The following is a 13,970-nucleotide window of genomic DNA, read 5'->3' as shown; positions in this document are numbered from 1 at the left end:
CAGCCGGCGCCTCCCCATCTTCAGGTGCCTCCCCGGGGGACTTGTCAAAACACAGATGGCCGGTCCCCACCCCAGAGACCCTGACTCGGTTGGTGCGTGGTCAGGTTCCAGGATCTGCCTTTGTAACAAGTGTCCAGGAGATGCTGATGCCCTGAGCACAATTTTTTTTTTTAAGATTTACTTATTTCTCTCCCCTCCCCCCCCCCACGCCGTTGTCTGTTCTCTGTGTCTATTTGCTGCGTCATCTTCGTCCGCTTCTGTTGTCAGGGGCACGAGAATCTGTGTTTCTTTTTGCTGCATCATCTTGTTGTGTCAGCTCTCCATGTGTGCGGTGCCATTCCTGGGCAGGCTGCACTTTCTTTTGCGCTGGGTGGCTCTCCTTATGGGGCGCACTCCTTGCGTGTGGGGCTCCCCTATGCGGGGTACGCCCCATGCGTGGCAGAGCACTCCTTGCATGCATCAGCACTGCAGATGGGCCAGCTCCACACGGGTCAAGGAGGCCCAGGGTTTGAACCGCGGACCTCCCATGTGGTAGACGGACGCCCTAACCACTGGGCCAAGTCGGCCGCCCAATTCTTTTTTTAAGGTTTATTTTAGTTCTCCTGCCTCCCTGCCTTGTCTGCTCTCTGTGTCCATTCGCGTGTGTTCTTCTGTGTCTGCTTGTCTTCTCATTAGGTGGCTCCAGGAACCGATCCTGGGACCTTCCGGAGTGGGAGACAGGCACTCAAGCTCTTGTGCCACCTCAGCTCCCTGCTCTGCTGTGTCTCTTGCTGTCTCTCCTCTGTGTCTCTTTTTGTTGCATCATCTTGCTGCGCCAGATCTCTGCAGGGGCCAGCGCTCCTGTGCAGGGTGGCACTCTGCGTGGGCCAGCTTGCCACACAGGCCAGCTCACCTTCATCAGGAGGCCCTGGGCATTGGACCCTGGACCTTCTATATGGTAGACGGGAGCCCAGTCGCTTGAGCCACATCCGCTTCCCCACTGACCACAACTTGAGGTGCAGGAGGATAGGCCAGCAGAGCGCTGAGGAGCGAGGGCCAGTGAGGTAGCAGGAAACTGAGGGCCCTGGGGACGGGCAGGCGGCCTTTCCAGAGCAAGGGGTCAGCTGTTGGGAAGTCAGAGTGGGGCGGGCGAGGGTTCCCTGGACTGCGACGTGGAGGCTGCCGGGGCCGAGAGCAGAGTCGACGTCGTGGGGTGGAAGGATGTGGAAGAGGGAGAGCCGGGCAAAGGAGCAGAGGCGGCTCTTCTGAGAAGTCGTGTCCTGAGAGGAGCAGAGAAGCAGGCAGGGGCTGGGGTGCTGTGGCTCCAGGAGGACATGCTGACCCGACAGCCCTGGGCCCGTCCACGGCACGGGCCTGTCCTCAGAGGCTGCCTTCCTCCCCCTCCACTGCCTTCCCGGCGTGGAGGCGACGGCCGCGGCGTGCTTACGTGTCGCCGCAGGTGTTACGGCGGCCTGAGAAGGAGGAGCACGGCCTGTCTTGTGTCTTCTCTCAGGAGAGAGGAATGTGGGATTGTCAACGTGGGCCGTGGCTGCAGGCCGGGTGGCTTCGTCGCTCCACCTTGAGGAACACTTGGTGGCTCCTTGATGGCTTGACCGCGCGTCCGACCGTCAGGCCTTTGTGAAGAAGCCTGAGCCCGCGTTCTGGATTTGGCTAAAGGCCCCAAGGCCATACCAGCAACGGGCTGGCCTTTACAATGGGGTTATTAACTCACAAGCTTGCAGTTCCAAGGCTCAGGACACGCCACACCAAGGGGAAGCTCTGCCCCGGAAGACACCGGGGCCGGCCACCCTGGACTCCCGTCCCGGGGCAGGGCGCACGGCAGTCTCCGCCTTCTCCTCCGGGCTCCATCGCTTTCGGCTTCTGGCTGCCCCGTTGGTGGCTCTCTCTCTCGCCGGGCTCCGTGGCTTTCCGCTGCTCTCTCGGCTTCTGTGGCTCCTCTCTGAGCTCCGGGGTCTCGTCTGTCTTCTCTGCGGCCTCCTCTCTGTATCCGCCCATCTGCAGAGGCTCCAGGAAGAGGATTAAGTCCCACCCTGGGTCACGCCTACCGAAGTGATCTGGTCAGACCGTCCCACCCACAGTAGGTCCACACCCACAGTAGGTCCCACCCACAGGAGGTCCACACCCACAGTAGGTCCCACCCACAGTAGGTCCACACCCACAGGAATGGGCCAGCCTCAGGAGCAGGGTTTTCTGGGGTCCGTTCAGCCTCACACTACCACACCCCACTTCTGCCTGCCTCCCTGCAGTCCTGTGGGACCCCTGGCCCCCTCTTTAATTGCCTTGCTGAGTAAGGCTCCGCTCCGGCAGCGGCCTCGCCTGGACCCCGCCTCTCTCCTAGGGGCCTGGCCCAGGCGCATCCTCCTCTGTGCAGTCAACGTCCCCTCCCTCCTGGCTGTGGCCCCTCCTGGCTTGTACCACCTTTCAGCCCACTTTATGCTGTAAAGTTACCTGACGTCTTTACCCCAGGTAAAATGACCAGATAAGGAATGGAATTTTGTGCTGAATTGGTATTGACTTAGCTCTTTCTTGTGCCTCCTTTTCACTGCCTGTAGGACTGGCTTAAGCTGCTTTCCTTTCCTTTGTTCCTGCTTAACCCAGGAGTGGGAGACTGAGGCGGTAGGCTGCCAAGTTACATTAATCAATATTTTCTTCCTTTATGTGAAAACTAAACTAATCTTCATTTCTTACGATTGCCCCTCTTTCTTTAAAACTCTTTTTAAGTCTCACAATTCCATTTTTCAAATTTTCTAAGTGCTATTTCACACTTTTCATCATAGGGATCTCCTTCTTGAAGGGGGTGCAGATTGTTTTGCCTACACTGTACGGGCATTTGTTGGTTAGGGCGGTTTCAGTGAGTCTTTGAACTAGCCCTCGGGCACATGGAATGATGCAGCATCCGGCTGTGGTGAGCACCCCAGCTGAGATAATGAGGGAAGTTACGATGGACAGCGCAACCCCTTTCCATTTTCCAAACCAATTTTCAAGCCACCCTGTGAGTGAATTACTAATGCCAGAATTCTCTGCTTATTCCTCAGATGAATGTCCAGCAACTACCTCCAATCATGACACAGACTCCCCTTTCTCAGCTAGCATCATAGCTCAGGCCATTCTATTTTCCCATGCCATTCTGCCAGTAGCATCTAAATGTTCTGCAATTCCCATATGGGAGGCAGGTATGGCCTTGATGCTTCCGTTTTTGACCAGTGGGAAGAGAGAGGACAACGTACTACAGTTTTCACCAGGAGTAGCATTCTGGAAGAGGAGTATCATGCACTTAAACTCCTTTTCATGCTTTTCCACACAGAGCAGAAAGGGTACAATATGAGCTGTGGGGCGGCCTGTTGCACAAGCCTAACTGTTGCTTTTGTTTAGACTCTGGACTTTATATTTGATCCATTCTACCCAGGCATCTGTGTCCCCATATCCTGTCTCTGTTTCTATGGTTTGCTTTAAATCTTCTGCCTTAAGTATCCTAACTGCTTTGGGATCATTTTGAATTGGGGAGCTGGCCTTTGGTGGGTTTTCCTGTGGCATTTCTGAAGGGTTAGCTGGAGAGGGCGTTGTCAATGTCATATCTACAGGGGGAGGAAGGACTCGGATACGGAGCCTCCCAGAGGGTCTTACCGTAACGTCTGCTCCCAGTCCATAGACTCTATCCACCACTGGTCCTGGGCTGCTCCCCGTCTCTAATTTGTCTGCTTCCTTAATACTATTACTACTGGATTGCACTGAAGGCTTTTGCAGTCTGGTGGGGTATTACCTTTATAAAAGGTTACCTTAACCCTGTAATGGCCTCCAGCTTGGTGAATCCCATCCCATATCCACGGTCCATCCCTTACACTGGGCAGCCCACCATCCATCATCCCAGGAGGGCAAGGGGGGGCTCGACTGTAACTATTTTCCACTGGCTCTGGGTGTAGGGATTTATTTTCCCCACTCAGCCTCCGCTGGTGCTCTCAATTCCCACAGTCTATTACTTGGCAGGCGTCAAACTGCTTTTGGAGTGTAATCTTTAAGGGATCTGGGACTGAAATTATTTTCCAAGACTCAGACGAAGTCGTTGGGCACTTATTGTCCGGTTCAGGTACTGGTCCCCTTACTCGAGTGTAATGAGTCCAGCCTTTTTCTGCCTTTTGGACTGCCGTTTCAGTTGTCAGCAAGACTTGATAAGGTCCTTCCCAGGTCGGTTGGAGTTTGGACTCTTTTCCACGACTTGATTAGGACCCAGCTGCCAGGTCGGTGTTGGTGGACTGCAAATGCAAGAGGCGGAGTCTGAGCCAGCAAACCCCGATGTCTGAGGGATGACAAAGGAGAAGACAAGGCCAGTATATAATTTTGAAGAAAGAGATCCTTTGACTCAAAGAAGGGGAGTTCTCCAGACTTCCCAGGGAAGGGCAGGCCAAAAAGCATTTCATAGGGAGAAATTCCCAGTTCCCTCCTAGGGGCAGTTCAGATTCTTAACAGAGCTGTAGATAAACATTTAACCCATGGTAATTTAGTTTCTAAGACCAGCTTAGTTTTTTTTTTTTATGGTTTGGTTCCTTCTCTCCACTTTCCCTGAGGATGGTGGGTGCCAGGGTGTATGGAAGTTCCATGTGACACCCAGACCCTGCAGAATATTTTGCAACACTCTGGATGTAAAGTGGCTACCATTGTCTGAATCTATATTTTTTACTAGCCCATATTGGGGAATGACTAGTTCAAGGATAATTTCTGAAGTCTGTGATGCTGTAGCTGAAGCTAGAGGGTATGCTTCTACCCACCCTGTCAGGTGATCCACAACAACCAGAACATACTTTAGTCGACCTACAGGGGCATTTCAGTATAATCAACCTGAATGCTCTGGAATGGTATGAGGCCAGGCTCCCTCCTCCCTGGGACTTGCTTTCTTAAAACTTTTTATTAACTTTCTGACAGATGATGCACTGTTCACTTATTTGTTTGGCTATGGTGTAAAGGCCCACGCACCCAAAATGCCTGAGGACCAGGTCACACATGGCCTGTGCTCCCCAGTGACTCCCTTGATGCAAAACATCTAGTACTTCTCTTATGATTTGCTTATTCAACATCTGCCAGCCGTCTGGGAGGAGCCACTTCCCTTGGCTATCTAAGGCTGCCCTCAATTGTTCTAGTTCTTTTACTTCCTTTTCAGAGAATACAGGGATTCCAATTTCTTTGGGGATGGAGGGTATCAGGACCATCAGTTCCAGAGGGGAGCAGAGGGAAGCCTCTTTGACCTTTTCATCTGCCAGTCTGTTGCCTTTTGCTTCAAAAGTGTGACACTTCTGATGCCCATTTATATGTTCCTCAGATATTTCCCTTGGTAAGAGCAGACTGGCTAACACTTGTTTTACCAGTTCCACATGGACTAATTCCTTCCCTCTGCTACTGATCAATCCCCTTTCTTCCCAAATTTTTCCAAAGATGTGGACCACGCCAAAGGCATATTTAGAATCTGTGTAGACTGTACCATCTTTTTCCTGTAAGAATTTAAGGGCTTGGTTTAATGCATACAGCTCACAAGTTTGAGCTGACCAATCATTGGGCAGTCGGCCAGCTTCTTCCACCTCACAAGTTAGTCCATCAACAACAGCATAGCCATTGTGCCTTGTTCCTTCCAGGACCCTAGAAGACCCATCTATAAACGATTTTTCCCCCGAATGTAAGGGAAGATCCCCCAGGTCAGGCCGGACTCGGGTCTGGTATTCAATTAAGTCTAAACAATCACGTTTAGGAGTTTCTACCTGGTTCGGAACTTTCCAAAGGAGAGAAGCTGGGTTCAGACTATGATCAATTGCCAGTATTAAATCATCTTTTTCCATTAGAGTTGCCTCATATTTCAGAATTCGGGAATCTGTTAACCATCTTCCTGCTTTTTGAGACAAAATAGTCCTGACCTGATGAGGGTTGCTAACAACTAAGGCCCCTCCAAAGGTCAGTGTCCTGCTTTCTTCTCCTAAGAGAGCAGCTGCTGCCACGGCCTGAGCACACCCTGGCCGTCCCCTGAGACAGGGTCCAGGATTCTGGAAAGGAAGGCCACAGACTTCCCAGATCTGGGTTAGGACTCCCAAGGCTGTCCTCTTATCCACTGTCACACACAGATGGAAAGGTTTCTCGAGGGAGGGGAGGGCTGGAACAGGGGCTTGCACCAGTGCCTGCCTGAGCCCCTGAGGCCTTCACTTCCTCCTCCTTCCATTCTAACCTGCCAGGCTCCTCCTCCAACAGTGTTTGGTATAACCCTTTGGTTTGCATGCATAAGAATCTATCTATAATCTACAATATCCCACCAATCCCAAAAATCTTCTTAGTTCTCTTTTTGTCCGGGGAAGAGGTAATTCAGTGATGGCCTGAGTTCTTTCTGGATTTATCTTCCTCCTTCCCTCACTAATGAGATGACCCAGGTATTTTACTTCCTTTTCTACAAATTGTAGCTTACCTTTTGACACTTTTAGCCCTTGATCTCCCAGGAAATTCAATAAGCTCTTTGTAGTTCAGACCACTACCTGCCTTTCTTCACCTGATAATAACATCTCATCTACACATTGTAAAAGGGAAATTTCAGATGGGACTGCAAATTTCTCCAATACTTTTTCCAGTCTACCCTAAGAGACTGGGGGATTCTGTGATGCCTTGGGGTAAAACTGGCCACCTATACTGCTGTTTTCTTCCTGTAGAGGGATCCTCCCACTCAAAGGCAAACAAGTCTCTACTCTCTGGATCAAGGGGACAGGCCCAAAAGGCATCTTTTAGACCTATTACACTAAACCACTTATGATGGTAGGGGATCTTACTAAGGAGAGCGTATGGATTTGGGACTAGTGGGTGTTGAACCTGAATGATTTGATTAGTGGCCCTTAGATCCTGTACCAGCCTCCAACTACTGTCTGATTTCTGAATGGGCAAGATGGGAGAATTGAAGGGAGACATGCAGGGCTCCAAGAGTCTGAGTTACATTAATTACTATTTTCTTCCTTTATGTAAAAACTAAACTAATCTTTCATTTCTTACACTGGGCCCATGGAGCCTTGACGGGAAGAGGAGGGAGAGACCAGGAGACGTCACCCGCCATCTTGCTCCAACAGGTGGCAGCTGGCTTCCGTGAGAAGGAAACCTTGAGCTGGGCTCTTTAGGGCCTTGTACCTGTAAGCTTTAGCCCCAACAAATACCCTTTATAAAAGCCATCAGATTTCTGGTACTTTGCAGCAGCACCCCTGGCTGAGTGATACACCAGGACACCTAGTTAAATGATGCTCTACTAGAGTTACCTCCTCTTTCACTCATGTGGCTCCTTTGCCTTTTCCCCATGTTCACACAGACATTTCTTCTTTTCTCTTTCCATCTAGGTCAAGCCCTGTCGAGGTATCCCATCTCCCCCAAACACAGTTCGGTGCCACCCAGGTCCTTTACCATGCTTCGGTGCTTGTCCACTTGCTTTGTTCTGTGTACAGAATTTATGGGACCAACTGTGATTCTGTTGGCTCTTCTCTGTCTCCCACCCCAAGGCTGGCTTCTGACTTGTGCTATTGTTCTGGAAACTGGAGCTTCCTGGGTCTCTGCTGGCAGATCCCGAGGCTTTGGTGAATTTTCTCGTCACTCAAGAGCAGCCAGCTGCCACCCTTGCTCAGCCCTGGGTGTGCTGTGCGCAGCAACCTTTTATTTACTTGGATTGCATGTAAGACGTTATCATGCAATTTAGGCTGACACACCCGGGGGCGTGCGTGAGAGGGAGGGAGGCATTTCCTCTCCTGCTTTATTAAATGCAAATAATACGAAGCCATCAGGCTGGTAAAGGCTTTAGAAGGCGCCGCAATGTTCCAGAATACTCAGAAATTCTTGCTCACTTCTCCTTTCAGATTCATCTTATTTTGTTGAATTCCAAGAAACTCATTGTTGGGATTTTCACTGGAATGACGCAACATTCATGAATATATTTGTGAAGAATCGGCACTTTGTGTCGACTCCACTGTGCCTGCATTCAGGGAAATCCTACAAGTCCCCAATTATTCTGGGGGCTTCGTGCACCCCCTTCAGAGCTGGGGCCGGCGCTGCTGCGGCCCCTGAGGTCTGGAATTGTCGGTTCCAGCACGCTGAGCCCCCCCAGGCTTCATTGCTCTTCTCTGCCACAGGTCTTTCTCCAGCACCATCAGACCTTGCCCTGCCCTGGCAGGAGCAAAAGGTGGGGAGTGAGTGGTCCCGGGGCTTGACCAAGGGGAGATGGGAGTTGGAGGAGAAAGCTCCAGCCTGCCTGTGCAGGTGGTCAGCCGACCCAAAGCGTGTTTGTCCGTCCCCTGAAGGTCCTCGCAGGCTGGAGCCCGCTGTCCACGGCTGCTGGTGGCCTCCTAACGCGCTTCTCCTTGCTGTTCTCCCTTCCTTGTCTCATACGTCCCTTCCCCACTTGACCTACCTGGGATCATTTCCCAAGGAAACCACCTTCACCCAGGTCTCAGTGTCAGCTTCTGAGGACTCCCCCTTCAAAATACAAGCGCCTTCCAGTCGTCTTCCCGGAGGACACGCACGTCTCGGCAAGGCTGCTGTTGGCATGCCGGAGTGGACACACGCCTCTTCCAGCAGGAAGTTGGCTGCTGGCAGCCTCGAACCAAGCCAAGTTGTGACGCGCCTCAGAGAGGCTGCAGTTAAACGTCTACATAAACAAGTATGTGCAAAAAGAAAACATTGCACAGGTAGGATCAGAAGCATGACACCATGTTGAACTGCTGCTTTCATGGCTTTGTTTTGCCTTTACTTTGGCTTCACAAATGTCTGACACTTGTAGAGAGAAGGAAGGAAGCCTGTGACTCTCGATAAATGTATTTGAAGGTATTGGCAACATCATTAAAGGAAATAGTCAACTAATAATTAAAGGGGAAGGGCCAGTGTAGCACCTTGTCCCAGAAGTAAAGTCGTTTTGCGGATGCTTGTAGACAAGTGAGCACGTGGCAGGGAGACCCGTGGCCGTGACAGCTAGGGGGAGCGTGGCCCCCGGGCAGTGCGGTGGTGTGTGAGGGCAAGGGCTGGTGTCTAAGACTGGCAGTGCCTGCTGGGGGTCCTGGGGTGCTGATGTTTTCTAAGGAAGGGAGGGCTTTCCGCCAGCCAGCGCCGGGGTGCGGGGTGCGCCGGGGTGCGCCAGGGTGTGAGGTGAAGGGGTGAAGTAGGGGCTGGACCTGCCTCTGGGGAGGCTCTGGGTTCCCCAGGTCTCTGGTGGGAAGTGCCTTAGAATCAGCATGAGGCTGGGAACCCAGACCCCGAGCTGAGGATCTGGGGAACCTGGCGCTCCCCTTTCCTGACCCGCTTCTTCAGCGCAGGCAGGCTTTCCCGCAGCGCGTCCTGGCCATGCTCTGAACACGCGTGTCCACGCTGATGCCCCGACCCTGTGTTTGTGCTGCGCTGGGAGGGCAGGCCTGGCAGGGGGGCCCAGGGCAGGACCCCCGGGAGGGGGCGTCGAGGAGGGACAGCTGCCCGCTGCGCGCGGCCCAGGCCAGCCATCGGGCCCTTGCCTGGGACCCCCAGCCGGAAGGTGAGCTCGGGGCGGGGTGCTGCGCGGTGAGAGCGGGAAGGCGCTTGCTCCCCACGTCGGTCGCCCTGGCCCTCCCTGAAAGGGAGGGAGGAGGGGGTCTCATTTCTGCACAGGGCCCCGTGGGGCGTTTCAAGGGTCCAGAAGTCCCGCACAGGTGACCGCAGGGACCCACGCAAGGGCCAGGGGCTGCAAGCCCGAGAAGGGCCTTGACCGTGAGCGCACCTGGACCCAGCCTGGGGGGGCGGGCACAGCCTCGGGGGCCCAGACTGGGGGGCACAGCCTCAGGGGCACACCTGGAGGGGCACAGCCTGGGGGAGCACAGCCTGGGGGGCACAGCCTGGGGGGCACAGACTGGGGGGCACAGCCTGGGGGGCACAGCCTGGGGGAGCACAGACTGGGGGGCACAGCCTGGGGGAGCACAGACTGGGGGAGCACAGCCTGGGGGGCACAGCCTGGGGGGCACAGCCTCCGGGTACAACCTGGGGGCACAGCCTGGGGGGGCACAGCCTCCGGGTACAACCTGGGGGCACAGCCTGGGGGGCACAGCCTGGGGGAGCACAGACGGGGGGGGCACAGCCTCAGGGGCACAGCCTGGGGGGCACAGCCTGGGGGGCACAGCCTGGGGGGGACACAGCCTGGGGGAGCACAGCCTGGGGGAGCACAGACTGGGGGGCACAGCCTCAGGGGCACAGCCTGGGGGGGACACAGCCTGGGGGAGCACAGCCTGGGGGGCACAGCCTCGGGGGCACAGCCTGGGGGGGCACAGCCTCAGGGGCACAGCCTCAGGGGCACAGCCTGGAGGGGCACAGCCTCCGGGCACAACCTGGGGGCACAGCCTGGTGGGGCACAGCCTGGGGGCATAACCTGGGGGCACAGCTTCAGGGTACAGCCTGGGGGGACAGTCTGGGGGCACAGTCTGGGTGGCAGAAGGCGCTCCATGGGCGGGGCCTCAGGGGCATCCCAGATCGGGCTTAGGGCTTGGACCCCTTCCTCACGGCCAAGCCCCCCGTTCTTTCCACGCCTCCGTGGAGGCAACAGAAACCTGGATGTGGCGTATTTCCTCTTCCGTCCCCACCTGTGCTCGCACTCCAGGGCGGTGGTGGCGCCACGTGGAGGGGGCTCTGTTCCCAGTGGACTCCTGATGTCCTGCGTGTAACTGCAGTTGTGGTTTTTGAAACAATTGGGTGAAACTTGTCAGAATGGTGTAACGTGCAAACAGCCCCTCCGCGCAGCCAGTGCCTCCTCCTCGGCTCAGGTGCAGCTTCTCCCGCTCCGCGCTCAGCCCGCCCAGCGGTCCTCCTGGCCCTGCCGTCCTCCCCGCTGTCCTCCCGGCCCCACAGTCCTCCCCGCCCCACCGTCCTCCCTGCTGTCCTCCCCGCCCTGCCGTCCTCCCCATCCTGCTGTCCTCCCCACCCTGTGGTCGTCCTCCCCACCCGGCCATCCTTCCCGCCCCACCATCCTCCCCGCCCCACTGTCCTCCCCACCATCCTCCCTGTTGTCCTCCCCAGCCCCGCTGTCCTCCCTGCCCTGCTGTCCTCCCTGCCCCATGGTCATCCTCCCCGCCCCGCCGTCCTCCCTGACCCGCTGTCCTCCCCACCGTCCTCCAAGCCCCACCGTCCTCCCCGCTGTCCTCCCCAGCCCCACCGTCCTCCCCACCTCGTGGTCGTCCTCCCCAGTCCCGCCGTCCTCCCCGCCCCGCTGTCCTCCCCACCCTGCCCCGTGGTTGTCCTCCCCACCCTGCCATCCTCCCCATCCTGCTGTCCTCCCTGCCCCACCGTCCTCCCAGCCCCACTGTCCTCCCCGCCGTCCTCCCCGCCCCACCATCCTCCCTGCCCCGTGGTCGTCCTCCCCAGTCCCACCGTCCTCCCCGCCCCGCTGTCCTCCCCGCCCTGCCGTCCTCCCTGCCCCATGGTTGTCCTCCCCATCCTGCCATCCTCCCCACCCTGCCGTCCTCCCCGCCCCGCTGTCCTCCCTGCCCTGCTGTCCTCCCTGCCGTCCTCCCTGCCCCGTGGTCATCCTCCCCGCCCCTCCGCTCCTGGCCCCTGCAGCCGCTTCCCCATACCCCCTCCGCGGGCCTCACTCCTTCCGCAGTGTCCCCAGGGGGGCAGCGCCCAGGACTGCTGCGCCCACCACCAGCCTTTCTGTTCCTACTTACCGTGGGGGTCCCATTAGAATTCAGCCTCTGCCTCGGGGCCCCTCTCCCCACCTGGACTCTGTCCGTCGCACAGGGTTTGTTTCCTTGCTCTGGCACTTTCTCGAACACACCCAGTCTCTCTAACTTGCTTTTCTGTTGGACCGCTGCTCCTCTGGGCCGCTCTGTGTCAAGGCTGACCTCGCAGGGCTGGTTGACGACCGGGACAACCACGGAGAGTGTCAGAGAAGTTTTAGAGTGATGTCTGGAAGCAGTCAACGAATGTAGCAGAAGGAAAGCTGGACAGCGGAATTCACATGAAGGTGGGGCTGGCAGGAGGCAGCGTGGAGGCTCACACTTGGGAAGATTTTTTCCCTACTGACTCGAGGAGCCGGACGAGGGTTGAAGCGCCGCCCTTTGCAGCACTCTAGAAAACTACCCAGAAGCCTGAGGTGGCCCTTGCTCATAGTTTGCTTCTGATTTTTCCGCAGGGAGAAGCACCTCGAGGGGAAAAGGGGGCAATGAGCCCTGGAAGGGGCGGAAGGCTCCGGTGGGGAGGGCGAGCCCTGGGGCGGGCGCCTGTGCGCTCAGGTCTCCCGTCTGCCTGCCTCGTATCAGCGTGTAAAACCCTGAGAGTGGGGGGCCTACTGGGGCTCAAACCCCGACCCCACCCGGGCCTTCCCGGAAGCAGGCTGAGATGACCAGGCGGCCTATTCAACCCTGTGTCCACAGAGTGAAGGGCGGTGCCCACGTTCCAGGCGTGGAGGCGCCGAGTCTGCTTCCCCCTGTTTTGGAGCTGTTTGTGGGGGGTCTGGTGGTGGAGGAACAAGTCAACCCCTGGGTGTGTTTGGCACGTGGCCCCTGGTGTTGCGGTTGGGTTGGAGCATTAGAGCACACTCAGCTGAGCTCAAGTGAGAGGAGGCTTGCTGTCCTGCCCACGATCACCCCCACTCCAGCCCCGGCCCCCCAGGAGCTGGGGACTCTGAGACCCGCTGAGGGGGCCAGTCACGACTGAAACTACCCTCTGTCTTTTGAAGCTGTGGGATCTCACAACTCTTGCTCCAAGGCGGAATGTTTCCCTTCATCTCTGCTTCCCCTCTTTTTCCTATGTCCCATTCCATCCCGCTCTGTTCCTTTCCACCCCGCTCTATTCCAGGGTCTTGGCTGCAGGCTAGCCGCCGCAGTCTCTGCGTCTCTTGAGTGACCGTGACGCGTCCACGCCACAGCGTGTGCTCTGCAGGGGATCGTCAAAAGGGCGCGTGTTTTCCGGCGGGCGCTTTGCCTGCGCGCCTGTCCCAGCCCACTGGGAGCCCCGCGCGCTCTCCCTGCCGTGTCCGGCCGTCGCGTCCATGCTCCCGACGCCTGCCATCCCCAGCGCCCTGTCGCCCTCCAGTCTCGCCGGAGCCCACTTCCCGCCACCACTCTGCACCCAGGGCCCGGCCTCAGGACCTCCGCAGTTGTGGGCTCTCCTGGCGCTGCCACTTCCTCGTGCCCGCCCTCACCCGGCTCGGGGCTCATCGCCCAGCTCCAGTCGCCCCTTCCACGACCTCTGGGGTGGCCTCCGCTGGAGCGGGTGGCCCTGCCTGAGGCCACGCCCCCTCCGGGGCACCCCACTTCAGTGACTGGCTCAGGAGTCGGGTGCGCTCCCCGCCCCAACCACGGCGGTCCTGGGGCTCGTGCTGCTCCAGTTCCCCGGGGGCTGGCCGAGGCCACCAGCTGCCCCTGCCCATCCTGGCCCCCTGCTGGCCCTCCAGGCGGGGGCTGACACCCTCCCCGGTAATCTGCCCCCATCTTGTCAGAGGTGGGGTCCTGGGGGCGGTGCCCGCTCACCCCATCCTGCAGCCCTCTCTTCCCAGCGGTCAGCGGCCCAGGCCCCTCCCCCGGCCCCCCGGCTCACGCCTGGTCAGCTGGACTGAGCGAAGAGAAACCCGCACTGCTGGTCCCCAGACTGGGGATTTCCAGGGGCCCTCGGGTTCCTATACCCGAGGTTGCGAAAGGCACCCCTTCCCGCCGCCTCTCCCTGCCCTGCCTCTCCACGGCCGGCTGTGGGGGTGTCTGTTATCACGGGCAAACAGAAGCAGGTGTAGGAGAAGCTCGCCTCCCTCCACTGCCACCCACCACCGTTGCTGCACTCACAACTCCTCCGAAAACCTGCTGGCTCTGTCCTGCGCGCCGACCCCAGCCCCTCTTTTCCACCCACTCACTCTCCTGCAAGTCTACTTCCTCTCTTGCCACATAAGACAATGGAATTTCTCTCTGTCGACTGAATTATTCCCACCAGCACAAAAACGTAATGGAATATGCCCCATATTTAAACAAAACAAA

This window comes from Dasypus novemcinctus, chromosome 24, assembly GCF_030445035.2.
Source record: "Dasypus novemcinctus isolate mDasNov1 chromosome 24, mDasNov1.1.hap2, whole genome shotgun sequence".
In the NCBI taxonomy this organism is placed as follows: Eukaryota; Metazoa; Chordata; class Mammalia; order Cingulata; family Dasypodidae; genus Dasypus; species Dasypus novemcinctus.
Note: the sequence above shows the minus strand (reverse complement) of the source record.